This window comes from Falco biarmicus, chromosome 6, assembly GCF_023638135.1.
Source record: "Falco biarmicus isolate bFalBia1 chromosome 6, bFalBia1.pri, whole genome shotgun sequence".
NCBI classification, from domain to species: domain Eukaryota; kingdom Metazoa; phylum Chordata; class Aves; order Falconiformes; family Falconidae; genus Falco; species Falco biarmicus.
Window position 1 is genome coordinate 50,091,144 of NC_079293.1, and position 26,715 is coordinate 50,117,858.

A 26,715-nucleotide genomic window follows, 5' to 3' on the forward strand; every position below is an offset into this window, starting at 1 on the left:
GCCCAGCGGGCACAGCCGTGCCCGGTTTCGGAGGTGCCGGGCGGGCGCCGCTGGCAGGCAGGTTGCGAAGCCGGGGCCGGCGGCCGCCACGGGGAGCCCTGGCGGTGTATTGTTCTCCCTGACAGATAACGTGATCTTGACCGGGCAGGAGCGAGGGGGCGGAGAAGGGGAGGAAAAAAAAAAAAAAAAAAAAAAAAAGGAAGCGGCGGGCGGGGAGAGGCAGGAGGATCCCGCGTCCTCGGAGGAAATTCTCGGGCCGGGAGGACGCGCGGTTTTGCGCACGGCAAGTCGGGACTGGCTCTCCTGGGAGTTCCCTCGGCGGGGAGGGGGAGGGGGAGCGGCGATCTCCGCCGGCGGGGAGAGGCCGCGGCTTCGCCCTCCGAAGCCCGGCCTCCTCCCTCCCTCCGCGGCCGCACGGCGCACCCCGCCGCCCGCCGCCTCCCCGCCGGCTCGCCGCGCACGCACAGGCAGGGGCGGGCGGCGCCCATCACCCCGCGGCCGGGCGCTGCCGGTCGCGCCCCGCTCGCTCCCCGCCGGCGCGCGGGGGGACCCGGTGACGTCACGGGCGGCGCGCTCCTCGCGCTCGCTCCGCGCTCGCCGCCCTGTAACTTCTGTTCTGGGAAGTGGTGCCAGGAATAGCCCGTCAGAGCCGCCTGCAGCGCGGAGCTCCCTCCCGCCGCGGCCGGGGCGGGCTGCGGCTCCCGGGCCTCCGCCTCTACCCCGTGCAACACCAGCCCCTCCGCCACTGTCAGGGTGATGGTGATGAGCCTTTCCAAAAAGAGGGAGAGAAATGACCTGCCTTAAGATAAATGCGTGAAGCGGGCGCCCCTTGGCCGCTGGAATACCTCTGTCTGGCTTTATATATAAAGAAGCACCGCGAGGCACCTCACTCAAGGCAAGCCCTTAGCAAAGGAGCAACAAGAGCGCCCGGCGGGATCAGCAGCAGCAGCAGCAGCAACAACAACAAGGGCACCGGGAGGGCTTCCCTCCTTCCTCCTCGGTGACTTTCCAGGTGAGCGGCAGCGGCTGCTGCGGGCAGCCCCCTCCTCCCTGCCCCGCCGCTCGTCCCCTGTCAGCGGCACCAGCTGACAGCCGCGCCGAGCCGCCGGCGGGGGGCGGCTGCCGGCGGCGGGGCTCGGGTGCGGGCCGCCGCGGGGCTGGGTTTCGGGCCGCGGCAGAGCGGGCTCTTGCCGAGCTGGGGGGTCTGACGGCCGCGCTCCCGGTGCCGCCCGAGCAGCTGGCGGCGCGGCCGCCGCCGGGCGCCCCCCGGCCGCGGGGCTGCAGGGGTAAATGGAGGGCGGGCAGGCGGCGGGAGGGCGCCGGCGGGGGAAGCCGGCGGGGCTGTAAAACCGCCGGACCGGTAAGTCACCTCTGTGGCGGCGGCTCCGGGCGCTGGCAGTTACGGGCGCCGGCCCCGGGGCACCGCGGCCGGCGGCCTTTCCCCCGGCCCGGCGCGCCGCTGAGCCGGCGCGGGAGGGGACCGGGGCCGGGGACAGGCCTTTGTCGGTGACACACCGTTAGGAAATGTGGGGAATACCCAGCTTGTAAGTGTATGCAGATGAGGAGCCGGCTGCCTTGCGTAATCCCCTCCCGTGGCGGGGAATGGGCACGGTCACCCTCGGGGAGAGGCGCCCGCGGGGGGAGGGGGGGGAGCGCCCCGACGGGGTTTTCTCCGCTGCCTCCGGCGCCCTGCGGGGGGGAGGGGGGCGCCCTGCGGGGGGGGACGCCGCGGGCCACCCGGCGCGGCGGCGGGCAGGGCGCCGGGGGGTAGCGGCGGGGGGTGGCGTGTGTGTGGCTCCGGCTGCCAGCACGTCCCCGCGGGAGGCGCCGGGCACAGGGGGTGTTCGTGTGTGCGGGGAGACCCGCCGCCGCGCCGGGGCTGCGTGTGTGTGTGTGTGTGAGTGCGTGTGCGCGCTGCACCGCGGTGACTGTTCCCTGAAGTGGGTGGGACGTTGGCCCGTTCCGGGAATGTTCCATGACGTGTAAACGCCACAGGAAGGGGGTTAACGAGGGGCTCGGCCGGGGCCGCCGCCGGGGCCCTCCTTTCCCCCGCCCGCCGGCGGGGCTGCCGTGGGGGCGGGGGCCGGCGGCGCGGGGGCTGCCGGGGGCACGGTCCCTTATGTAACGCGGGGTGCGTGTGCGGCCGGCGGTGGTTATGTAAGCGGCACGTCCGCGCCTGCCGCATAGGCTATCTCACACCGGCACCGCGCTGCGGGGGCCGGCGGCGGCGGGGGGCAGGCAGGGACGCCGCGGGCTGCCCCGCCGCTGAGGGCAAGCGGCGGCGGCGGGGAAAGCCCCGGTTTAGCCCGGGTGATGCTTCGCAGCCCGCTCCGACCTCCCTGCCAGGGGCGGGCGGGCGGCACGGCCTTCCCTTCCCCTCCGTGCGAGGGAGCCCGGAGCGGCGGGGAGGGAGGCGGTGTCCCTGCTGCAGGTGGTGCCCCGCGGAGCCGCGGGCGGGGAAGCCGACGGGAGGCCCCTTGGCCCGGGGTCGCGGCCGGCCGCCGGCGCACGCCTTGTCTCCGCGGGCAGGCGGCCGGGGCTGGCCCCGGGACAACGATAAACGGCCTCCGAGCTCAATTTCCCAGAAAAAGAGTTCTGTTTTTCTTATTAGCTGGCACTGGTGGTCAGACGTTATTTTGAGATGGTTTGTTGTTGTTTTTTTTTTTTTTTTAATCCCCTTCGTATGGTAATTGCAGAAATTAAACTTCCACTCAAACATTAAAGGTTTTCTTTAATGACAATAATTCCTAAGTACCCTTTCAAATTAAACTAATAGAAATACTAATGAGTTTCAGCATAAATATTTAGCTAAATAATTTCCCTATCTCATTTTAAAATGAAGTCAACTTTAATGTAAAACCTGTCTAGTTTTGTACGTTATTAAATGATCCAGAATACATTTTATGCCTACTTAGTCAAATGTGTGTGTGTTTTTTCCTTCCCCTTCCTAATGAACGTCTACTGTGGATTATTCTGAAAGAAGTAAATGAAGTCGTCAGGGTGGCAAAAGCAAACCATTAATCGACAGGTCTGTGTTGTTCTGCTCCGTGGGGCTGTGCGTGCAGACCGTACCTTCTGTTCCGTATTTGTGCAGCTCCTAGCACAAGGGGGCTCTGGTCATCGTTGGGAATTCTGGGGACACCAAGTAATTACTAAATTAAAAGAACTACTGGTCCACCAAGGTAAAAATTCAGTGGGCCCAGTTTTTAAATTCTGTTGTTGTGAGTTACCACTGGCCACCGGAGGAATTTGATCCTTGGTTATGAAGACATGGTGTGGAATCCTCAGTATTTTGATAGTGAAAATGATATGCAGACATGCTAAAAAAGTGCATCTGTTTTTAAAGATAGGAGAGTCTCTGCCTCTTAGGTTTGCAGCATGTGGACATATTTAGATTGATGCACTGTAACCTGGGAGTTGTATTTATTTACAGTTAGATGTTAAATCTTTACTTATCATTGCAGTCAGGAGGTACTTCTGAAAAACTTCAGGTATAGATTATGTGAAACTTTCTTCATTATTTTTTTGCTTTGCATCGTTTCTCAAAAAAATTGTGTTGTGGATTAGACAGAGTGGGTTTTTGCTGTGTGAGTTTGAAAAAGTTCCTCCTGTTGTCTGTAAATTCATTTAAAGTTACTGTGGTTTTCAGCTGTCCAAAGACAGCAGTGATATGGTACAAAGTCTGGGTGTCATTACTTTTGTTGATAGAACAATCTGGATTTTTAATGTTTTATAGCCTCTTACTGTGGTGGCATTCCAGTGTTTTTTGGGCATAGCAGTTATATACATCCTGGCTGAGGTTGCATGTTAAAACATCGCTGCTAGATAAGAATAAAATTGAGCAGCACTTGTCTCGAAGCACAAATGTGGAGGACTTTTAATTGTGTATTTAAGTCCAATTGCGTGGCAACAGTGCAGAACTCTTCTTTACAAAGGCAAGAGTTTTAGATTCTCAAGTGACTAGATTGCCTCATATGTGACATCTATTTACAAACCTTCTTGTTACTATGAAGACAAAACAGAGAGCCATATGCATTTATGCGGTCCTTGCTGAATAATGGTACATGTGTCTCCTTGAATGTTTGGCAGTATAACATGTTTAGTTTATGTGGTGGCACCCTACAAGGCTATTCTTTTTTGACTTTTAACTATTTGTAATACCATTGTCTGGACTCAGTTACATGAGTAAACTTACAACACTGGTCCACATGTTTGTAACTAAGCTGGAGGTTTTAAAAGCAGGACCTTTATTGAGCATTTTGCCAAACTTATTTGTTTATTCATTTATTTAGGTGCTTGTTTTTAAAAGAATTAAGGTAGATTGGATCTAAACAAAGGTGAAAGTAGTGAGTACCATTTTTGCATATCCCTCTCATGCTTTTTGAGTCATCGGCAGGGGCAGTTACTGTTACTACTTTTGAAATTTAACTGTATCAGGTGGAGTAATGGGAATATAGGGGCTGTGTGTCTGGCAGAAGTGGTTTGCTTAGCGAACTACTGCAATATTTGCCCATTCAAGAGTAAAATGCTTACTATTTTAAGAGTATTACTGTGGAGTATACAAGTCACACTTATATGACTTGTATTACGAAATATGGCAAGCTGTTTTTCAAATTTGAGTATGATGGGGCTTTGCAATAAGCTGTGGTTGGTCATATTGATAGTTCTCCATCCAGCTCTGTAAGTAGAGCTCAGGAAGTACTACCTGCATGTAGTTCTCACTTGATTCAGCGTAAGAATTCCAGGTAAATTGCCAGAGCTGAGTACTAACTTCCTCTGCCTGTCTTAGGTCTTAACATAAACCAGGCCCAGCAAAAGTTGGTTCTTCATGTGCTGGCCTTCACACAGGGTAAAGAGAGGAAAATGTTTTATCCATCTTACCTCAGTCATTGAGAAGAGGTGAACCTGACAGTGCATGGGTTTAAACTGTTGGTCCTCCTGGCAGGAGGAATACATAATTATTATTAGATCTGATGTGTTAAAGTCTTCAGAAGGAGTTAATTGCTAATACTCTTGGGAGCTCCACAGAAGTGTGGAGTGCAGAGGCTGCATACCTTTGTTATTTGAAGAAAGTCCGATAAGTTATGAGGAAACTGCTTTAAAAATTATTTTATTTAAGGAGGCAGGTTATTTTTTCTTGACATTTCTTAAGCAGCATCTCTGAAGTAGTATGTTACAGATTAAAATAACTATCTTGGAAGTTATTTTGTTTTCTCCTGTAATTTAACTGGTGTGTTTGTTTTTTCCCCCCCTTCAGTAGAAGGAACTATCTAGCAGTTCCTGAAGAAGTGAAGGAACAGCAAGGGGAAGTGTAAGCCAGATGGAAAATGGAGAACAGTATTTTTCATGTTTCAGTCAGTGATTTGGATGCTACATTTAATTAAAGTAGCACAGAATTATCACAAAAGAATGAAAGTTTCAAGCCGGCTGTGCCATTTTCATAGGAAATAGCAGCTTTGTACAGTTTTGTTTCTGTTTTGGGGGCTTCAACACTTTCTATAAGACTTTGCAACAACTATTTATTTCAGCAGGAAATATTAAAAAGCAATTCATTGGGGCCATATTTTTCATTCTCAAATGAAATTAGGACTTGTAAAAGTGCTAGTCTGACAGCCTGAGAGCAAAAATCCATTGTAAATAGAAGTATTAGAAGTTTTTCCATGGTAACCAACTAGTGAGCCCTTACTTGGACCTTAAGAAATCATCAGTGAATTTAAAGAATATGTTAATCTCTGGAAACATCTGAGTTTTGTTTTTTATACCTCTTATTTTAGCATTCTGAGCCTTTGTTAATAAATTAAACAATTTACCCTAACCACTCATTTGTAGTAGGTTGCCCCCAGTAAGATTTGTCTCCAGAAATCTCTCACAAAGCTATGAGCTTGAAAAAGGTGTGAGAGGGTATGGGTAGGGGAAACAGTCTGATATAGTGTTTCCAAATCCCCGATGTCCCAATGTGAAATAATCATAAGATGTCCAAGTGCCTGTCAAATTAAAAGTCTCTTGTTTTTGTTGGTTTTTCTTTTTAATATTGTTGTCTTGTGATTAATTTCTCAGCATAATGAATATGGTCTAAATATAAGAGTTTCTTCTTGCACAGAGGAAATTTTGTGGATTCTGGGTGCTCATTTTCATTTGTCTTTCAGGCGCTTTTTGTTCATCTGCAAAATGGTCACTCTCCGTTCTCTGTATGGCAGGGTAGTAGCAGCAGAGTGTGGACAGCAGCTGTTCATGGTTACAACATTGCTTGTCTTTCTGTATTTCCTTGTTCTGCCCTGGGCATACCTCTTTTACTGTTTCTTGAAACTGCACATTGCCTTTTACTTTTTCATAGATGTATGTATGAGTAAGCAAAAACCTATACGTGGGGTTTGTTCTCCACTTTGGATGGGGAGGGTGTCTCAAGGTATACCTACCAATAAAGGTACCACTTAAATGGTAGTATTCTTAAAGTAATACAGTGTACCAACAAGGATATAATTATCTGATAGAAATTACCCTGGTACATGGTTACGCTGATATGACTAGTTTGTACAGTGATTATATCCATTTTTCTGAGTTTGTCTATGCACATTCTACCTCTGTCAGGGTAAACTTGGTCTCAGCAGAAAATTTATTTCTAAAAATGACATAGAAACCATAAGTATTGTAATAATTTAGTTGGTAATGGGTTTATGGCCACTTCATGCACATGTGGGTTTGTTTTGTTGCACTTCAGTTTGCGTTTAACAGAAAATTATTTTATTGTTTTGTTTTTTTTTCTTGTGATTGACAGTTTTGTCCTAATATGCCTATTGAGTGTGAAAAACGCAACTCTAGTATACAAGAAATTCCATCCTGCACAAAAAGTTGTAAAGAATATCTCTGTTCTTAAAAGTGTAAGTTCACTTCATTGCAACTGAAGTTGTAATAAACTGCTGCAAATCTGACTAAAATGATGTAATTTGTGTAAGCTGTCAAAGGGTGGGAGGAAAGGATGTAGAGTATTTTTTAAAAGACATGCTTTAATTGCTGTGGTGTCATACAGGAAGAACTCAAGGTTGATTATTTCAGCAAGTTTCTTATTTAGATAGTGGTTTATCAGAAATTCCATACAAAGGAAAGCAGTTAGATAATTTGCATGTGTAGTTCAGTTTAATAGCAAAGTGAAAACTACAGGAGCTAAAAGGAATTGAAATTACAGTGTCAGGTGACCTTTAAAAGGTAATGTAGTAAAAAAATATCTTCATAAGAAAATGATCATGAAAAAAAGCAGAAAACCCCCAGATTATTTTCTGTAATTTATGGTGAAGTTTAGACTTTTTTAGGCTGCAGAGGTTGGTGTTGTTGCTGGCATGACTAGCTAACAATCCTCCCTGTGTCCCCAAACTCTTGTGGTGTGCCTGGAATTTTCCTCTGCTGGGCTTGGTGGTGGACTGTCAGAGCTTGGGTGCACTCCTTACCAGGTGATTTATAAATACGGAGTAATAATGGATGTTTTCTATTAAGCAATTTAAAAAGCTGAAAGAAATGTCTAATTACGTGTTGTAGGACATGATACAATTGCAGAGAATTTAGTACAGCAGAATGCTTAATTTTGTTGAAATAATATAATTCAATGAGCACTTTTCCCATAAAGTAATATTTGTGCTTAGGCAGAAAGGAGCTTTATGTTTAGAAAAATCTTAACAGGACAGGATCAGGTTTATCAGAATTAGTATTACAGTGGGATTTTCTTGCATATTGTTTTTTCATTTAAATCAGTTAAATGGCCCAGTCTCTGTATTATGTATTTTGTATTTGTGGTTTGCGTTAAAACAAAACACTTGTAGTGTGTCAAGAAGGAATAACATGAAATATTAACTGAGGTTACCCTTACATGACAACAAGATGTGCCACTATTTAGAGCAAAAAATAGTTTAGACCAAAGGCAGTATTCAACAGAGACTAAGTAGCTGACATCTATTAACAGTCTTCATAGCTCGGTGTAGTTTATTTCAAGTGTAGTCAGTTCACGAAAGTCCTAAAAGTATGTGGAGTTTCATGTTCCTTGTCTCTCAAAGATAGCTAAGTTAGATGGCTCAGCTGGAAAAAAGTATCTTTATTTGCTCTAACTGTTGTCAATGTGTGTGGGGGTTTGAAAGTGATTTTCTTCCTTTCTGTAGAAGCATTAGCAACGAAAAAAAGATGCTCTAGAGCATAATACAGGCCCCTGGTTAACTGACTTCTGTGAGTGCTGACAGTGTTAAACTGAGTCCTCTGTGACACCTGTGAACACTGATTCATCCTGAGAGTTTAGTTTCTAAAACTGTTTTGTTAAAGTTACAGAACAGAGAATCGAGTACAGTTCATGATCTTCCATAACAATAGAGATGGACTAATTTTGAGTTTCCCATTTAAAATCAGTTATGCTTATGAACACAGTTTCTGAAGCTACTTATGAAAGGGTTTTTTTCCCCTGCATTTGTCTTAAGATAAAATAATTCTTTAGTGAAAAAGGTACTTATTTTTGGCTGGATGGATATTCATAGACTCCTACCACCAAACTTCCTGTTGTGTTTCAGTCAATAAAAGTTTCTACACTTTGATAAAGGTAGGATTTAACTATGAGCTTTTGAGACCATAAAGTTGGACATCTTGATGCTGTGTGATCTGATAGTCTATTTTGATCACCAGGAGAGGTCATGGTACTAGGCTGTTAGAGTAAAGAGCCTTTAAAATCTTTGTAGAGCTTTTAAATCTTTGCAAGGCTATGTGAATATCATTTCTTCCAACATTCTTAGTAAAACTGTGTCAAACAGAACTTTGAACCTGTTCCGTTATTTTGTGCTTGGTCCTGCAATACTAGCAAAATTTCTTTAAAAGTTAGTGGATGTTTTCACAGTGCTGCTTGGCTGGAATCTTTGTTTTCTTAAGGCTTAAATAATGGATCAGCTGTATATATTTAATTTTGTGAGGTTCAGTTGAATTTTGTTACAGGCTTAGCAAGACGTTACTGATACCTCTGAAGAAATTTATGAGAAGTGGAAGGGTAGGAGTCATTTATATAACATGCTTGAGTAGGAAATTATGTTAGTGAAGTACAAACTCACATGAAGGTGTTTGTTTTAGAGCTAGAGTGATGGCAAATACAGTGTTGCTACCTCTGCAGTTGGTTGGTTTGGTGGCAAAATGTTGAGAGGGAGAGGGCAATGAAGTTGGGCCAGTAAGTTGTCTGTGACGTTTGATATATGTCATATCTTTTTTAGTTTTTTATTCTCTGATTTACTTAATTACTAATTAAAAAAAATACACAAATTGTACTCATCTCTGACCTAATTTATCATAGTGGGTAATGTTAATTATTGGTGAAAAACTTGAGAATCAGCCATGCATTAGTAAAACTACTACATAATTTGGAGTAATTAGTAGGGCAGCTTTGAGTCAGCAATGTTTTTGTAAAGGAGTAAGGTTGTAAGTTGGGACTGGTATACAGTAGTAGGCAGGTTCCAATAACACCTTGCTTTGGCCTAATTAGTTGACAGTACTTTGGTCTGTGACATGTCAGGAGCCAAAAGGATGACAGAGGGTACCTTTGTTTTCTCTGCTTTGTTTTTAGCTCAGGTCACTAATAGCTGGAAATGTAACATCCAGCTGTTCAGTGATTCCATTAAATTAGTTAGTGATTTCTTTGTGGACAGAAATTCATCACTCTGTATGTTGCTCTTAAGAACAGGCTTGGCAGAGAGGTGAGAAGGTAATAGGCAAGGAAATGGAAGCATATCAGATCCTCTAAAACTTGCTCTTTTGGAGCAAGGATAAGGTGTGTTTATGCAGCACCTTGGAAATGCTTGTTTTGCCTCTGGATTGTACAGATTTCAGCATTCAAAGCTGATAAACCTGAACCTTCCATGATGACAGATTGGCCCAGACCCATTCACTTGTAAAAGATGGCATACAAGGAGAACCTCTCCTTTAGTTTTGGTTTGTGTTCTTTGTGATGCTTTCTAAGTGGTGTGTCTGGGATCTTTGCTTGTTCTACTGTAGTAATGGCAAAGTAGCTTTCAGTTGATATACCCTGACTTTCCTTCCCTTGCTCCCCAGATCACCCTCTGCATGGCAGGAAAGAGAAAGACACATGCGATGATGGAGTTCCTTTACACCCACCTCTCCAAAGCTTCACTTCAGTGTTTTACACAAATGGAGTAACTGTGAGAGAAACCTTTCAATTTTCTTTCTCTCTCACAGCCTTAGCAATTAAAGAAGAAAACAAAGATGCTAAATACACATTTTTGGATGTATGCTGGTTGAGAACGAAGCTTAGAGCAGAAAATAAATAAGATGGGGAGAGGAGGTTTGAATGTGACTGACAGTGGATTATAATTGCCTACAATAAGTTATTTTTATCAGATCAAGTTTCCCTCTAACATTTAGTCCTCAATCCAAAGAATTTTAGTACTACAGCCTTTAAAATCCCTGTTCAATCACAAGTTGTACAAGCATGTCTTGATGAATAATTAAGATCCTATGGACGGCATCATTGGGGATACAGTGGTAGCAACCTGTTTGACATCTCTACAGATAACTGACATGCAGAATACAGTGCCTTGTCTTGCTCAACGCTTGCAGGTATTTCTCTGCACATTTGCTTTGTTGTGATTTAATTTAGTTCCAGTATCATTTGAACCTGGTCAAGAGTTCAACCCACTTAACTAGCAAGCAAGGGAACAAATGAAACCATTTTTGACTGACTCTTTCTCAGTCAAGTAGTTTGTCTGGCAAGACAAGAGTGTAATTAATAGATTTTGTGGTTATTTACAGAGATACGCACTAGAAAACAGAGTGCTGTGCTTCCCAGTTTTGTTACATAATTCAGACAGCCTCACATCCAGATGATGGGATTACACCTGTGTTTTTGTGTCGCCAAAAATGCCCTTTTTTTGGCTCCTGCTTCAGTGTTTTCCCATAGAAATAAACAGATTACACCAGAAAATGGAGGGGTTTTGCTATATTGCATGAGGAAGTATTTGAGTATGCATGTCTATGTATATACCTACACACTTATGTACATTTATGTGATCGTAGCTTTTGCCTCCAGTCATGTTCTGTCTCCTTCACAGTACAGTATACCTGGAATAACTTCAGGAGAACTTGTGGTTGCCGGTCTGGCTTGCTTGTCACAGAGAGAAAGATTTGTCCTAGATTCAATGTAGGTTCAACTTCTGCTATTGTTTACATATATATATATTTTTAAATAAATAAACTTATTTGCATTATTTATGTGTATTAGCATTTATTTCACAAGTTTGTCTATAGATGCATATACACAGCCACATTTTGTTAAACAGGTAAAAAATCATGTTAGTTTTCTCTGATGAACTGCAGTGGTTTCACTTTGGTGTAATGGGTATCAGAATCTGCCCAGGTGATCTTTCTCCAGTGCTATCCACTGTTCCTGGTACGTTGCTGATACGATGATGCCAGCAGAGTCAGTAACTGAGCATGGCCCATTTTATTGCCTGTGACTGATTCAGCCAAGATGATGTCTTGTTGGATCCTGAGGATGTTTGTCTTCTAAGTTGAAGCCCTTTGAATTCCTTTTATATCCTCTTGTTTCTGAAGGACATAATGGTATCACTTTTTGTCTAGTCAGAAGGTTAAAGGATTGTTTCTGAGGCCCTCATTGATGGTGTGTGACAGTCAGCTTGTGGGTGGTGCTTATTAACCCTCACTCTTCTGGTGGGACACCCACTTCAGCACCATAGCTGAACCAGTGATGCCAGGTCTCATGGGTGTAGAAATGTGACCAGAAAGTCAATCCATGAACAGACTACCTGTAAATAGATTGTGTAAATGAAAGATATCATAAAAAACACTTGCATTGTGCCAGCACTTGTTATCTTGTTGCTTGACCTTCACTTCCTCTGGTGTCAAGTACAAAACCATCCTGCCCTCATCTCAGTTTTCTAATCAATGCCTCACAGCTGAGAAGGTGAAACCAAACTGTGCTTGGCACAGCTTGTGTTACTGTGTGAGCTGCCTCATCTCTTGTGAGTAAAATGAAAACCCTGTCATTTTGGATCAAATCCTGACTTCAATAAGTGCAGAATGAGAAGTTGTTACTGGGGTTTTTTTGGTTGTTTTTTTTTTTTCATGAGGCCAGGATTTTGCCATCAGCTGTAGATAGGACTTACACTGCTAAAATAGTGCTCCTCGTGACTGTCTCAGCTTAGAAATGGAAACCTTCAGCTTGTGATGTTTGCTTTTCATTGGATATAGTAACACTAGGTGAGAATATTGGAAAAACTGTCTACACGGAAGCAGCCTCTGGATACTTCAGGCAGAGAAGTTATAAAACAAAAGGCACTCTCAACAGAAATGATTGTTACATTGCCAGATGGTATAAAGTAGTTTGGAAAGAAAAAGATATATTATCTACCCCAAGGTGCTTTCATTGTGATTTGAATATAAAATGCACGAAGACTTAGGTACAAGTGTTGGAACCGACAGTGGCTTAGAGCTGTGGTGTTAGCTTTTTTAAAATTTTTTTTTCCTGTAGTTGTAACTAATCTGAGAAAGGAACTTGCTGGGTTCCTGAGGGCATCGTAGTTCCAGCAAGAATTTGTGAGCTTGAAGCTTGGGCTGGACGTTACCTGTCCTGTATGCTTGTTTCCTCAGTAAAATCTCATTATCTGGATTTGGAAGTGCTTACTAAGATGGGAGAAATATGTATTTCATTTCAGTTTGTTGCTGATGGTGTGGTTTTTTTTCCTAATGAGGTCTGATACCTTCTAGTTTCAAGTGGCATAATTACAGAGATTTTTTTTCCTGTTTCTGGTATGGTTCAGCATAAAAAAAAATACAATAAAACAATATTTACAATAGGTTTTCAAAGTTCTAGTGTGATGTTTCATTCTAATGTAACCTACCTGTCCTATGTATCTCCATCTGAAGCTCAGTAGCACTGAACTGAATTGGCTTATCAATGATAACTGGGTTTCTCTCTGCACTTTCCCATTTTTAGATGTAATTTTGAAAGAATTGCACCTGATGGGTTGATTGGAGGGGATATGAGCTATTTTCTTGTTTTAAATACCACAAACAAAAAAGGAAAAGGAAAAAGCCCAGGTCAACCAAAGCTTATGATATGGTTTCAGAATGCATAACCTTGGGCAAAAAGGGCCAGTTATTGGAGTAGTTCTTGAGTAACATAATTGTTTGATAAGGATCCTTGCCTGTTTAAGTTGTTGCTTGTTGGAAACATTCCATTTCTAAATTTGTGCCTTACTGCATACCCTGAGGTATGTGTACAACCCACTGTAATTGCACAGTTTATTATTTTATTAATGAGAGCTGTGATAATGTGTTGGCTCATGAATTCCCTCCAGTCCAGGTATGGTCTCCTAATTGCCCAGGGTTCTGTGATGCCATCATTTGTTCTGGGGATGGTGACAGAGAGCAAAAGCAAAGCTTTTACAAGCATGGTTTAAAGAACTCAGACCTTGCCCTGAAGCCTGTATTTGGTGTGATATTGCAACAAAAAGCTGGAAAGGTAGGATGCTTTTTTAACACACACCTAATGAATAATAATAGAAGTGGCAGAAGTAAATTCTTACTACATAATGCTGAGTACATGAGACTTTGCCAGCTGGAAGGAGAGGGATGCACACCTTAATTGGCCTTCCTAACCATAACAGAGCACCCCTTAGTACTTCTTTGATCTGGGTCTCTCCTGCCTGCCTTTTTGCCTGAGTGGCTGGAAGGCTCGCACTTTATTTGCTGTAAGGCACACAACAGTGAGCAAGCATCTGGCATGCAACAGCAACTCTTATTTTTAATGAGCCTCAGGGGTAGCAGGCATACTAGGGTGCTCATTCCCATGTTCTAGAAACTATTTCTGTGTGCAGATGCTAGATTCATAGTACAAGAGCAGGGAGCAGCACTGGTGGAGGTGTGATCTGTGGAGGAGTAGTTGGGGAAATCCAGTTTACTGTGTCTGTAACTCTGGAGACAAAACTTTGTGGTGTTTTGACATGGCTTTTTACAGGAATCTCAAACAACTGGCACTTGCTCCTCAGCACTGCTTGGCTTTACTGGTACGCTGTAAACCTCTGACCCTGGGTTTGCAAGATCCTGGGAGCTCTCTCAGGACATCGTGGCAGCCCAGGTCCCCCCAGCCTGCAGGACGGCAAGTTCCCACTGAGTGTGTTACAGGTTGTCTCCTTACTGTGGTGGCTGGTATGCTTTTCCACAGCTTCTGAAACTGCTCATTACAGTGCTTGGCTCTTCTACAAGGGCTTTTCGTCTCTGTAGCCCCTGTGGCTTGCTGCAGCATGGTTTTCTGTTGGAACAGATGGTATATTGCGTAGAAAGTTACTGTATTTTTGTATCACTGATGATTATTTATTTCAGTTAGTCTTTTTTTTTTTTTTTGAAGTGGGCATATAGCATAAGTGCAGAGTTTGGAATCGGTATTGGATTTGCCTTTGATATATTAATCTCTTTATATGTGTGCAGTATTTTACACTGAGTAATGTCTGCTTTCTGAAATTTTAGTGAACAGATTTTCATCGTATGGATTGAAATTAGTTCAAAATACTGTAAAGGAAAGAAGCCTAGGAAAGAAGATCTTTGAAAGGAAAAGCAAGTGTCGTCTTAAACAAGCTCTGTACTCACTGGAGTACAGTTTCATTTTTAAGTCAGTAGATGTGCTTTCTGTATCTAATCTTTGTTTTTTTAATTGATATCATCTGGTCAATTTGAGTGAAAATGCTATTCCCATAAGAAAAATATTTATTCTAAATATTATTGTTGCCTAGGTTCTTGTTGAATTCATGAGATACAGAAGCAGTCAAGCTGATTTAATATTTTTAACATTTTTATAGTGTTTTCTCATTGTTTCCATGAAAGCAATTTCAATAAATATTTTAGTGATTGCTTTTGGTTTCTTGAAATTAGGTTACCTATTGTTGAAAACTGCAGGTTCCTAAACATGAATTTCCGATCTGCTTTGCCTTGGTTAGACATTTGAAATGAAATATTAATACTTGAGCAAGCCCCAAAATAAAGGCTTGCCTTTCCCCTGCTTAGCTTCCAGGACTTAATGTGTCTTGTCCAAGAATCTCCGTAAGTCATTACTTACAAAAGATAGTTAAAATCACCGTGTTTTGGTTCCACTTAGCCGAATCACTTTCATATATTAACTTTTATTTTGTGTGTGTATACATATAATTATATATACAAACATATACATTATCTTACATACACATGCACATACACGAGTGCATGTATGTACATATGCATACATACACCATACATGCCTATATACTCTCACACTATACAGACACTCGTGTACATCTGCAATATATGGGATCATCCCATTTGAAATTGAAGGTTTATGTTTTCATCTTAAACCCGATCCTTACTACATAATCGTAGTAGTGTTTTTCTCTTTGCAACATGGCATTTTTCCAGTAGCTTCTGAACAGGAGGTTGTGCATCCTTATGTTTGGAGACCCCCTGAGGTACGTGGAGGGAGACCAATGCTGAAGGCAGAGCCCTCTGGGGGCAGGAGAGCACAGAACAGGGCAGCAGAGTGTGGTAGATGAGAAGGCAGATGATGGAGAACACTCTAGGAATTTCTGATTGCTGTGACTTCACTGGTGGTTGGATTGTGTCCTTCAGTGGTGGGCAGTCTCTCAGGCTGCTTCTTGTGTACTGTTGCATTTAGGCTGGATACTAGGTTTATGGTGAAAAAGAAGCCCCCCCCCCTTCCCCCTTCTGTTTTCTGCCACATATATTTTGAAGATAAATAATTACCTGTTATCAGGTGTTTGGCAGCTTGGACCTTGTAGTCTTTATTTGCCTTATTTTCCCCATAAAAGTGTCACAGGATATTTTAATTATCTGTTCATAGGATTGCTTGAGAGACTTCCCTTAGTGATGAGACAGTTCAACAAAAAAATCTCAAGATAATGGCTTTTCCACTTACATTTCTCAAATGTTCCTTCAAATGGAACTGAAAGAATTATAAAAATCTTGTATGTAGTTTAGATTCCCAAGTGATATGATACAGAGGCTTTGTTGTAAGTATTGCACAGATGTGTTGTAAAGGGTAAAAGTGTAACTGAGTTTGTGGGAATCTGTAAAGGTGTTAAATATTTTGTAGGTAGCCAGCTTTTAGCGTGTAAGAGTTGTGTTCCATAAGTATTTGTAGTTAACCAGCTTCTATTTTGGAGTGGAAAAGCACGTGTTTTCATCAGCATACCAAGGGTACTGACAGTGAGGCCAGTTCAGTTTGCATCTGTCCCTTTGCTTTAAATTTTGAACTTTAAATGAATAAAACCAACACAACAGATACAGCTCTTTTAAACATATTGAGGTCATATTTGGATGCAAAGCATACTGCAGAGAACGTACTTTCTCACCTCAAACCATGGCAGAGATGGTTTAATACCGATCTTCAACTGACAGAACAGTAAGATGTAACTACTTGAAGATTAATTCTCAGGACATGGATGGGTGTGTGAAAACACTGCTGTCCCTTATATTCTCTGTTCTTTAACAGGCACTGTATTGCAATAGGCAGCCATATATGTATGAAAAATGTCTACTGCAATACTCTGTGCTGGTGCTGAATGGTTGCATATCTGGGCCGCATGCTATGGTTGTGCCATGTGGTAATTGTCTCAGTACAGTCAAAAGCACCCAAATTGTGGGTGCATTTCTTTAGTTTTAAGGTGTGGTGCTAAAAATAATTGGCCAAGCTTATTCCGAATGGGTGTAGTACTTTATGGTCACATTTCAGAAAACTGAATGGCTTGCTTAGATGCTGTTTAGGATGCTGTGCACAATGGAAGCGTTCTTAGAGTACTCTGAAGGTTTTGTTCCTACTTTCTTTCTCTCAGACTGTCATGGCCTACACCCATCACTGTGTATCATATGGGCTGGATTCTGATCCAGCGCCCACATTTTTAAAAGGCAGATTCTGATTGCTTTACTCCGATTGAGCCAATCCAAACTGTCTTTGGTAAAGTTAATGCTTCTTCAGTTTGGTGCAGAGTTAGAATCTGATTTTCTCCCGCAGATTATGTATTGTGTACTGCAAATTGTTGCCAACACCAAAGACTCATTTGTCTGCTTTTCTAATATTGAAGAGTCCTGATGATTAGTGCCAGACTGACAACCTTCAGGATTAAGCCTTCAAGCTAATGTCAGAACAAGAGGCAGTAGAGGTATCTTCATGGTAACTGGGCAGTGAATCTTCAAGATAAGCTGTCTTTGAAAAATTTACCTCTAAAAGAAAGGGTAGAAAACAACAAAACTAGTTCATGTTTTTAAAAGTATATCCAAAATGTTTAGTTTATAAATAATTAAAAATACTATCTTTGACCTTCTTTTAGTAAAATGAGCAGTTTTGGCAAGCCGGTGGTGTTGCATATGTCCCGTGAAATACATGATTTATTATGAGTCCTGGATACAAACGTGGATCCCTAGTTTCAGCTCTGAATTACTAGAGCTGAAAGGCTGGCTTCAGTTCCCGGTGTGACCACAGGGTGGTTATTGCAGAAACGTGGCAAAAATACTCTTCAACTACTGATGGCGGTATGAGATGAAAATGCAGAAAAGCATTTTCCAAACTCTTTGTAACCTTCTAAATTGAATTTTGTTGAATTAAGTCCCTCTATTTGAAAATCAGCATCTATCAAGTAGAGCACTGCTACCCAAGCAGTCTTAGTCAGTGTACAGTGGAAAAGTCTAGTGTCCTGGACACCAGAGGTTGTTGCTGGGACTGACTGTATTTATCACTGTGTTTTGACATGTTGTTCAGAGACTAACTAAAATGGGTCTAGAATGTGTCTCATGAGTGAGAGTGTACTGTAAGCCCGTGCATCCCTCTGTTCCAGGGGAGGATCAGCTATAACCAAACCATTTCCTATGGATTGTTGCTCAGATTGCTTTTTAGAGCTTCCAGTGGGTGGAGACTCTGAAACCTCCTGGGTAGTCTCATTTGCATTCCTAATGATGCTTTCCATTAAGAAAGCCTTTCTAGTTTTTAACTTAAGAAGGTAGCATGGTGGGTAGAGTGGCAATCCAGGTTCTCCCTACACTTGCCAGGTAAATATACTGATGATTTACTTAGAGTCAGATGGACAAAATGCTGAACTCCCACTGCCACTTTACTTTTTTCCTTGAGCTGGGCCCTTATCTGCTTCAGAAAGGCAGGGACGAAATTGGAAAGAAGCATCTGTATTCACTTTGCTGGATTGTCAGCCATATCTGACAAGGGAATCCTGTAGTTTTACACTCCGCTTGTGCCCCAGATGCATTCACAAAACATGTTCTACTCAATGGGATCCAAAAATATGTAAGACTTGATTTCCAGATGCTTGGAGAAGTATAGGCTGTAGCGAGAGCTTTGTGCATTTCTATATTGTAGTGATATTCTTACACAAGCTGTAGAAGAAAAACAAGAGCAGCATGGCTCCTGAGCAAATGTTGTTTCTAGTCACATACAATCCTTTGCAGCTGAGCCTGGTAACACGCTGCTTAGCTGTTTTGCTATGCAAGTGCAGAGAACGCTGTTAGCAATAAAGCCACTGCTGGTTTCTCCTCCAAAACCTCCCTCCTTGCAGTGCATTGGAAATGACTGAACTTTGGCCCTCAATCTGCTGACACCCTGAGGGAGTGTAAATGTAATGACGTCTTTGCTTGTTTCAGCTGCACAACAGGAAACGCTCATGGCCTCCCCTTCTTCCTGCTCTGAGAAAGTGCTGCCTTTTTAATTTTTTTTTTTTTAATATTTTTTTTTCTCTCCCTTCCCCTGCAGTCGAGCAGGCTGAGACCTAGTTTCAGGTCTGGGCTCGGCAGCCAGCCGGTGCTCGCACAGGGCCCCCATTGCTGCTGCCTCTTCTCCGGGGCAGCCAGTCGCCTCTGTATTGCTCTGCTGTGGTGGTGATGCTAGAAATATGAGCATTTTGATTTTTATGGGGGTTTTTTTCCACCTGGAGAAGTGACTGAGAAGAGAATACAGTTATGTGGCAATGGCTTGCTCCAGGGAGCATGTCACTGGATACAGCTCAGCTGCAAAGACCAGGATGGTCAGGTGATGACTTGCCTTGGGGAGACCACATCACTTGCATAATATAGAGGACACACTGTCAGGTGGGCATTGAGGGATCCTGGAATGTGGTCCCAATAGTGCTGAATAATGCTGAATATACAGGGCCTGAACAGATTTCTTTGCTTTGCTGTAATACAGAAGCTTGCTTCTTGCAGAGAGCATTGACAGGAAACCTGTTTAACCCTCTCCGGCTGCTGCTTTTACACTTCGTAACCAAAACAGGGGCATGAGTAGGAACGGTTATCTGAGAAACATGAGCATTTTGCAGCTAACTCGAGGAGAATTTCGTCTCATCAAAGTCATCCAAAACATTAAAGCAATACTGCGTTCTTGCAAGTGAAATTGATTCAATATTCAACTGTAATTCTCTAATGGTTTGGGGGGGCGGGTCACTCTCAAAATGCATATGCACTAGGGATTTTGCATCTTGTGGCATGAGAAAAAGCACTGAGTAGTCTAGAGTACAGTATCTTGAATTTGAAAGATTTAATTAACTTTGAATGTAAACAGTGCTGGTGCAGTTGCTTATTCATTTGTTTAATGTTGCATAGGCATATTATCAGGGGAGCAGCTTTTGACTGTGTTCTGTAAGAAGCAAGTTCTGGATTTACTTCATTAATCTATCACACTACCTAGCTAAATAACTTGTTTTTAACAAGCTGGAGTTATGTAATGTGAATCGTGCCTGGTAAGATGCTTGTACGCAGGGCAAAGCAAGATAGGCAAAGAAATAATGGCACTCAACCTTTTGTGGAATAGGATATGACTGGGTTTTGAAATAAATACTGTGTGTCGATACTCTCAGCCATACAGACAAGGTCTAGCTATTCATTATGAGGATGTGTCTTAAAATAAAGTCTTGGGTTGGGAATGTTTAACAGACAGAAGAGTGAATTTGCTCAGGCATGTGCAGTCCTTGGAGGATTTTGTATATATGCATGCCAAATTCCACCCCTCACTCCTCACACCCCCCCCACCCCCCCCCACCCCCCCTGTTGTTTTCCCTTTGAAAAAGCACTGTAGAATAATAAATGGGAAAATTCTCTTAAATGGGACTGACTTCACATATAAAAGAGAATAACTTGATGAGCTGTGATTGCCCCTGTAAAGTGTCATGTAAATCTCTTCTTCTAAATCTGCCCCTATAGGGTTATTAGGCATGTATACAATACAACAGTCCTCTGTCTCAAGAGAGTTTACAGCCAGCTTATGGAAAGGGGAAGCAAGAGATTATATGAATGAATTAGAATAAAAGCAATTGATTTTAAGTTAAATCTTCCTTTAATAATATTTCCTTGAGAATTTTCATTGCTGTTATTCAGTCCTGATCTTCAAAGTCATGCAGAGTTGTTAATCCTGGGATGACTTTTTGCTTTAGTGGCATGGATACAAATATTAAATAATGTTAGGAAATAAAAGTGTGAGGATAACAGGTCTTTAGGAAAGGAGTGGGAATAATGACTTCTTGGAAAGAAATGGTTTAAACTGCTCCCGAATTTCCCTTCAGACTGTCCTACTCACTCTCATTTTGACCAAATAAAGTCTGTATTCTTCCTTCCTTCATGCATAAATTCAATAGCTGTAGTCTGTGGCGTAGGGCTATTAACTGCTGTATTTTGAGATTTTATTGTTACCAACAACAAATATTCAAAAATGAGTGCTGATATTTATGGTCATCTCTTATATACTACCATATGTGCACAGTGGCAGATTATGCATTGGTACAGACAACAGCTGAGATGTTATAATAAGAAACAGTTACATCTGTAAGCTGCTTCTGTAGCTATAGCACCGTTTCTGATAGCAGCATGGAGAGGAGGAGATGAGCAAGCACAGACGGAAACATGTATTTTCTCACACGAGGCCATTCAGGTCATGGCCAAGGGATGTCAAAAAGGCACTGTAAGGAAGTAGACAGTGTTGCTCTCAGTATGTCCTTATTTTCCAAACAAATGCAGGATTTCTTTTGGACTGTCCATGCAACATCCTTCAGAAGGAACTTGCTTTTTTATGAAAACTTACAAGAAATTTCAGTGTTCAGGAGAATTTTCATTTATTATACTGGATTGAGTTAGTTCTGTGTCGTCATGTGTTACTGGTACAGCTGCAGAAGCTTGGAGCTGGGGGTCTGCGTAGTGGCATGTGAGGACACCAAGGTCTTGTAGGTGGAGAAAGATCTTTTCCTGAATCTGCATGATGATAACCAAATACAGGGTTCAACAAATGCTTGTATTTGTATCATCTCCAGTACTCTTTACTTCAGACTCTGTAGTGGTTTTTGGCTAACTAAAGTTATGTTCTTTCTGCAACTCCATAATTTTCTTAATGCAGATGAATGTTATGTAAGGACGTCATAAAATTGTTGAAATATTTGTGCACACTATCAATAGTAGCAGGGGCTCAATTTTCTGATGTGGTTATTTAGGAGGGTTTGAGTGTACTTTACTTGAATTTCCCTTACTCTTTTTGATGAGAAGTCCTTGTGGTTTTGTTAAGAGCTGAGACTTGTAAGGTCAGGGGTAGGTGGGAGCACTGTGGGGCCCATGGGGAGCGTTCACCCCACGTTTCTGTAGAGCCTATGAGATGGGCATAGCTGCAAGGGGGGTTGTGGCTGCCTGCTGCATTGTGTTACGGTGAAAGCCTGTGCACCTTTGCTGGGGTGTGAACAGGGGTGTCCTGAGGGCTGCCGGGGTGTGAGCTGTGGCTGTGTGAGCACAGGCTGGAGCCATGGCAGGTGGGCACAGCTGGGCTCAGCTGGGCTCAGTGCCTGTGAGTAGCGAGGGTTGCTCGCCATCATGGGCTGGCCTTTATTTCTGGTGGAATTTCTGTTGAAATAAGCGTGATCTGAGTGAGCAGAGTAGGGCAAGTATGTGGCTGCCAGATGAAAGACAGTAATTGCCACGAGTGTCACTGATGCACGGGCAGGAAGGGGATGTATCTGTGTGTGTGCAGGTGATGGCTTGGTCAGGAGTAAACTCTCACATCCTGAGGTCCTCGAATAGATCTTCAGAGGTTAGTAGTCCTGGTCATAAGGCTCCGCAGAGAGGGATTCTTGCCCTGCAGGTTGCTATACACAATTGTTACGTCCCCCTTGATTTGTTAAAAGCCCATGTGTCTTGTTGTTCAAATCCTTAAGTGTCTTCAGGTTATTGAGTTGTTCCCATATTGCAGCAAAACTTGAAATAATTACCAACTCAGATTCACCATTTCTGCCAGTTAAAAAAAGGTGAAATTTAATTTACACTAATTATTTAACTACATAAGATGCTCAGCGTGAAAATGACTAGGTGCAAATTAAGATTAAATAAGTAAAGGAGAAAAATATGCTGTGCATTATTTTTCATATTTAATGTTCTGTTTGTATTTCATTACCAGTCCATCTGCAAGAAGACTTCTTTTAGCAGATTGAAGCATTTTTTCAAGAAAAAAACACAGTGTACAGTTAGACTAATAAAACCAAAATTTTAGTCTGAATAGATTAAGATGGGAGAGTTTTAATAAAATCTTCTCATTATTGCAGGCTTACTTTCTCAACTCTGGTTACACTATGTGTATGGTATAATCTTTAGAGCTGTGCAGTGGCCATGCTTTCTCCAGGTTGTGTTGCTGAAACACATTTTGTAGCCTCCCCAAAGCCATTGTGTGTGTGAAATCAGCCTCTAGGTAATACTGAAATTCATATAATGCATAACCTGAGTGGGTTACATGGTCTTGGCTTCTTGTCACAGGAATGGATTTGAGAGTGTTCCCCTGTAGTTGTGCTTGCTGCAGTCCTGCTACCCCACAGCCTGTCCCCTGTGAACGTGCCGTTGCTTTGGGAGCAACGGATCATGAGTCATGGTGGCTCTGCTGTTTGCGGGGATGAGAAGTAAAAGCTTTTGTGTTATTGTAGACAAGACTAGCGGTGGGGGTGGGTTGAATGCGCTGCCAGTCTTACCAAGGTGAATTCAACACCGTAGCAGTGTTGCCATGGTACGTTTTTTTGGAAGCACCAATACCATACAACACCCTTCTGTATTGTAGAGAACTTGTTTCACCATCCAAAAATGTGTGTGCTGTCTTTCTTTACCTCAGCTGACCCTGGCTTTGAACCTTCCCAAACTTTGGAGATGTCTGGAGCGAGACTGCTTTGTGAATGGAATTTGTTTTTCTAAGTGCGGCATGAAAGATTTGGTTTATCTGCATAGAGCATGCTTGCTCAAGCAGTTGCTTTCCACGGTGCAGTGCTTGTAGATTAAAATCCTTTGTTGTGGTCATGCCAGTTCAGTTCCTTCTGCAGCAAGTCCATTTTGCTTGCAAGTGTGCTGCAGTAAGGTGCCTGGTTTCATTAGTGAGAAAGAAATTTTTTTCGTTTCCGCTGATGTGTCATTCTTGTGGATTCAAAATGGTAATGACAATTTTGTGTAACCATTTTTCAAAGATACTTTGAAAACTGGAATAACACTCCATGCTTCAATGTATATTTTATTTCACCTGTAAAACTGCTTTTACTGCATGCGTTTGCACTTGGAACTTGAACACTTTGCATCAAAACTAGAAGTGTCATATGTATGGAGTAGGTCATTTATGGTGACATATTTTACTGTCTGTGATGTGTGGTCACACAAGCTCAACAGTACGCAGCTGACTTGATATATTTACTTTATTCTCTACCTAAGGAAATACGGTCTAGTGACTAGTAGGCTAGGCGGGAACTTAATACCCATAGGTTCAGTTCCTGGTTCTGCTGCACAGTTCATGAGTTTAGGGTAAGATTCACAACACCTTACTGATTTTCATGTGAATTATATTCATAAATATGACTTAGGCATAAAAATACCATTATTGTGCAGTATTCTCTTTATGTCAGTTCCACTTCCTTATTTTATGGAGATATCCTGTAGACAGATGCTGTGTTCTGCTGTCAGTCCATAGGGAGCCAATAGGAGTTTTGTGCTAAAACTGTGGGATTTGAACCTTATTTTTTTTTTTTTTCATTTGTGTATCTGTTTTTAAGTGCCCACTCTCAGAGTGATCAGTTGTTGTGCTATTTACTATGACCACGTCTGCTCATAGTATTTATGCTGTTAAAGGTCATACAGGTCATTGCAGAAGTCAGGGTACCCGCTGCTTTGGAGTCCAGTTCTGTCTCCTAAAGAACGAAAATAGCCTGGCTAAGGTACAGTCAGCAGCTAAGGCATTAGCGAAGGGCAGAATGCATAGACCTGGATCCAATTGTTGAATGCTGTGTTTAGAAAAAGAAAGAGTTAAATTTCCTCCCAAACAAACTGGTAAAATTCAAGGTGGAAATCTGTAAATTTTTTTTTTATAATTGACGTTGTATTGCAGTGAGTGTTAGAGTGAGTACCAGCTTTGCAGAGCAGAGGGAAGAGGTACTTCTGTTGAGTGGGTACATGCAGAACCTGCCAGTTTTAAGAGTAAAGCTGTATGCAACTGTGAAAGTTGTGTTTTGAAGTACCCGGGCAGTTCAAAGGGTAACTGCCAAAGCGACGGCTTAAGACAGCTGCTGGGAGCACTACAAAATGTTTTGGGGTCTACAAGGGACACGAGTGCTTCCTAAACCAGCAGAGTGCCTGCAGGGACACTCGGCCTCACCTGCGCTAAACCTTTGGGAGCTGTGAATCAGCTCGCTGTCACTGGCAGCCCAAAAGTCCCCACAATTTATGCCAGGTGATGTTGCGTAGTTGCTCTGTTTCCCTCCTGATCCAGGATGTTGTGACTGAGCTCTGTAAATGTCTGTGGGGGAATGGGAGGCGATGGTGGGAGTGTTGAGGAGACCTGCGGATGGGGCTGGTTTTATACTACGTGTAACCTTTACCACACCCACTCGTTAGCAACGCGCACTTTTCACTGACAGGCATTTCTGAAGAAAATGTTAATCATCATTGCTACGTGCGCAGAGCTGGTAGTCTTTCACAGCCGTGGTCTGGTGGCTGGGAGCGTGCTGTGCCGCAGGACCGTGGTGCCCTGCCCGGGTTGCGGTGGTCAGGGCTGAACCTCACCGGCGAGAGAAGGCAGACCGTGAGCAGCCTTGTCTTCACTCCCTCACTGGTCTTTTTTCCTCCGTTTCCTAGTTTAAGACTTAAACAGGAAGAATTCAAGTAGTTAAAGCGATTAAACTTAATGCTTTTGATACTGCTTGTCTTGTATTTCTCTGTGCTGTCTGTGATGCTTGTGGCCTACTCAGAAGGATGTCCTGCGTGTTTGCAGTCCTTTCTGCTTGTCGTGTCCTTTGCTGCTTGGGTACCTCCTACATGCAGCTAGGCCCATCTTGGCCAGACTGGTGAGCACATTGCTTAGCAAACAAAGAAGATGCGATGGCAGGTAGAAAATGTAATGTAGAGACCGAGTGAAAAGCGAAGGCCTTGAATACCTGCCAGATGTATCCGGTGCTTGATTAGCAAAATTCCTAAGTGAAACTTTAATTTCGGGCAGATTCCCAAGTCATAGTGAAATTACTGTGTCCTACATGTGCTCCTGAAGTTAAGTATATGCTTATATATTTTCTGAATAGAAATGACTTATTGAGCTGGAGCCAGCGTGGGGAATTTTGGGACTCCTGCTGTTCTGCTTACAGTATTTTGCAGGGGAGTTTAAGGCTGTAGAATGACACCAACTGGATCCACAGAACAATCTGCTCCTGTTCCCGTGAACTCCAAATTATTTTCCTTCTCACATGCAAAGTTGTACCAAGAGCTGCATTTAAAAACCCATCTGTTGTCCATATTATATCAATAGAAAGAAAAATTTTAGACTTCTAAAATATTCTGATTACGTGTTCCATCCTGCTGTCATCTGTCTTTCAACTACATTTCTTGTAGTTGCACTTACTTCTAGCTGCTCAAATCTTTTTCCTCCCACCAACAGATGAAACTCTGAGTGCAAAAGTAGAAGCAGAATGCTACAAAAGGGTAGTGGAAAGAAATTACTGGTTTCAAATAAGATGCTTTTGGTAGTATAAAATAAATAAATTGATACAATGTTTTTTTTCTTATCAAATGTGGGAATAAGTAATAAATTAAAAGTTGTTTTGTCACATTTTTCATTATACAGATAGTATGTTTGAGGTGTCATTAATGTCTATATGTGTTTTAATATAATCTGTGATGTGTAACAAAATACAGCAATTTTTCTTTTAACTTTTACAGTAAAATAAGGTAGTAATTCCAGTGCTGCTGGTTGTAATTCACCTGCTGCTGATCCCACTTTTCTGCGTTGCAGTGGCAGTAGCACAAGCATACTTCTTGGCAGATACACTGCTTTTCCACAGGGCAGCGAAGTTCATCTGTCTTGTTTATATTTTTTTTGGTTTGTTGTTACATTTTGGTGAAACAGCCAATAGTGACAGAACTGGAGAGACAATATTGTGTTGTTTCAGGTTTACAACCTTTTCTTTGCAACTGTAATGTCTACTCAGGGGTGTCCTCTGTGTGTGTATTTACATCTGTTACAGCATCCTGGCTTTTCTCCCACCATTTTCAAAGCAGTACCTTCTAATTGAGGGCTTCAGGATTATTCAAATACTGCACTGCGTCATGCCTGGAAAACTCCATGGGAGACACTCTGGCAATGGGAGCTTTGTAGCCTTTTCCCAGTGAGATACAGGTCACAAACTCAAACTTCTCGTCCCATGA

General features: G+C 42.8%; 1 protein-coding gene across 5 annotated transcripts in view; it reads left to right on the plus strand.

Moving 5' to 3' along the window:
- Nucleotides 1–238: 238 nt before the first annotated feature.
- The window catches only part of HIVEP2 (HIVEP zinc finger 2), a 145,819-nt gene continuing 119,342 nt past the window's right edge, over nucleotides 239–26,715 (plus strand). For 3 of the 5 annotated variants that reach the window (XM_056344614.1, XM_056344612.1, XM_056344617.1), the window contains exon 1: nucleotides 239–1,012. The gene's annotated coding sequence lies outside the window, so the exon portion shown is untranslated. Of the gene's footprint in view, nucleotides 1,013–18,807; nucleotides 19,123–26,715 lie in introns of those variants that run through there. The other 2 variants (XM_056344616.1, XM_056344619.1) reach the window with 1 other exon arrangement.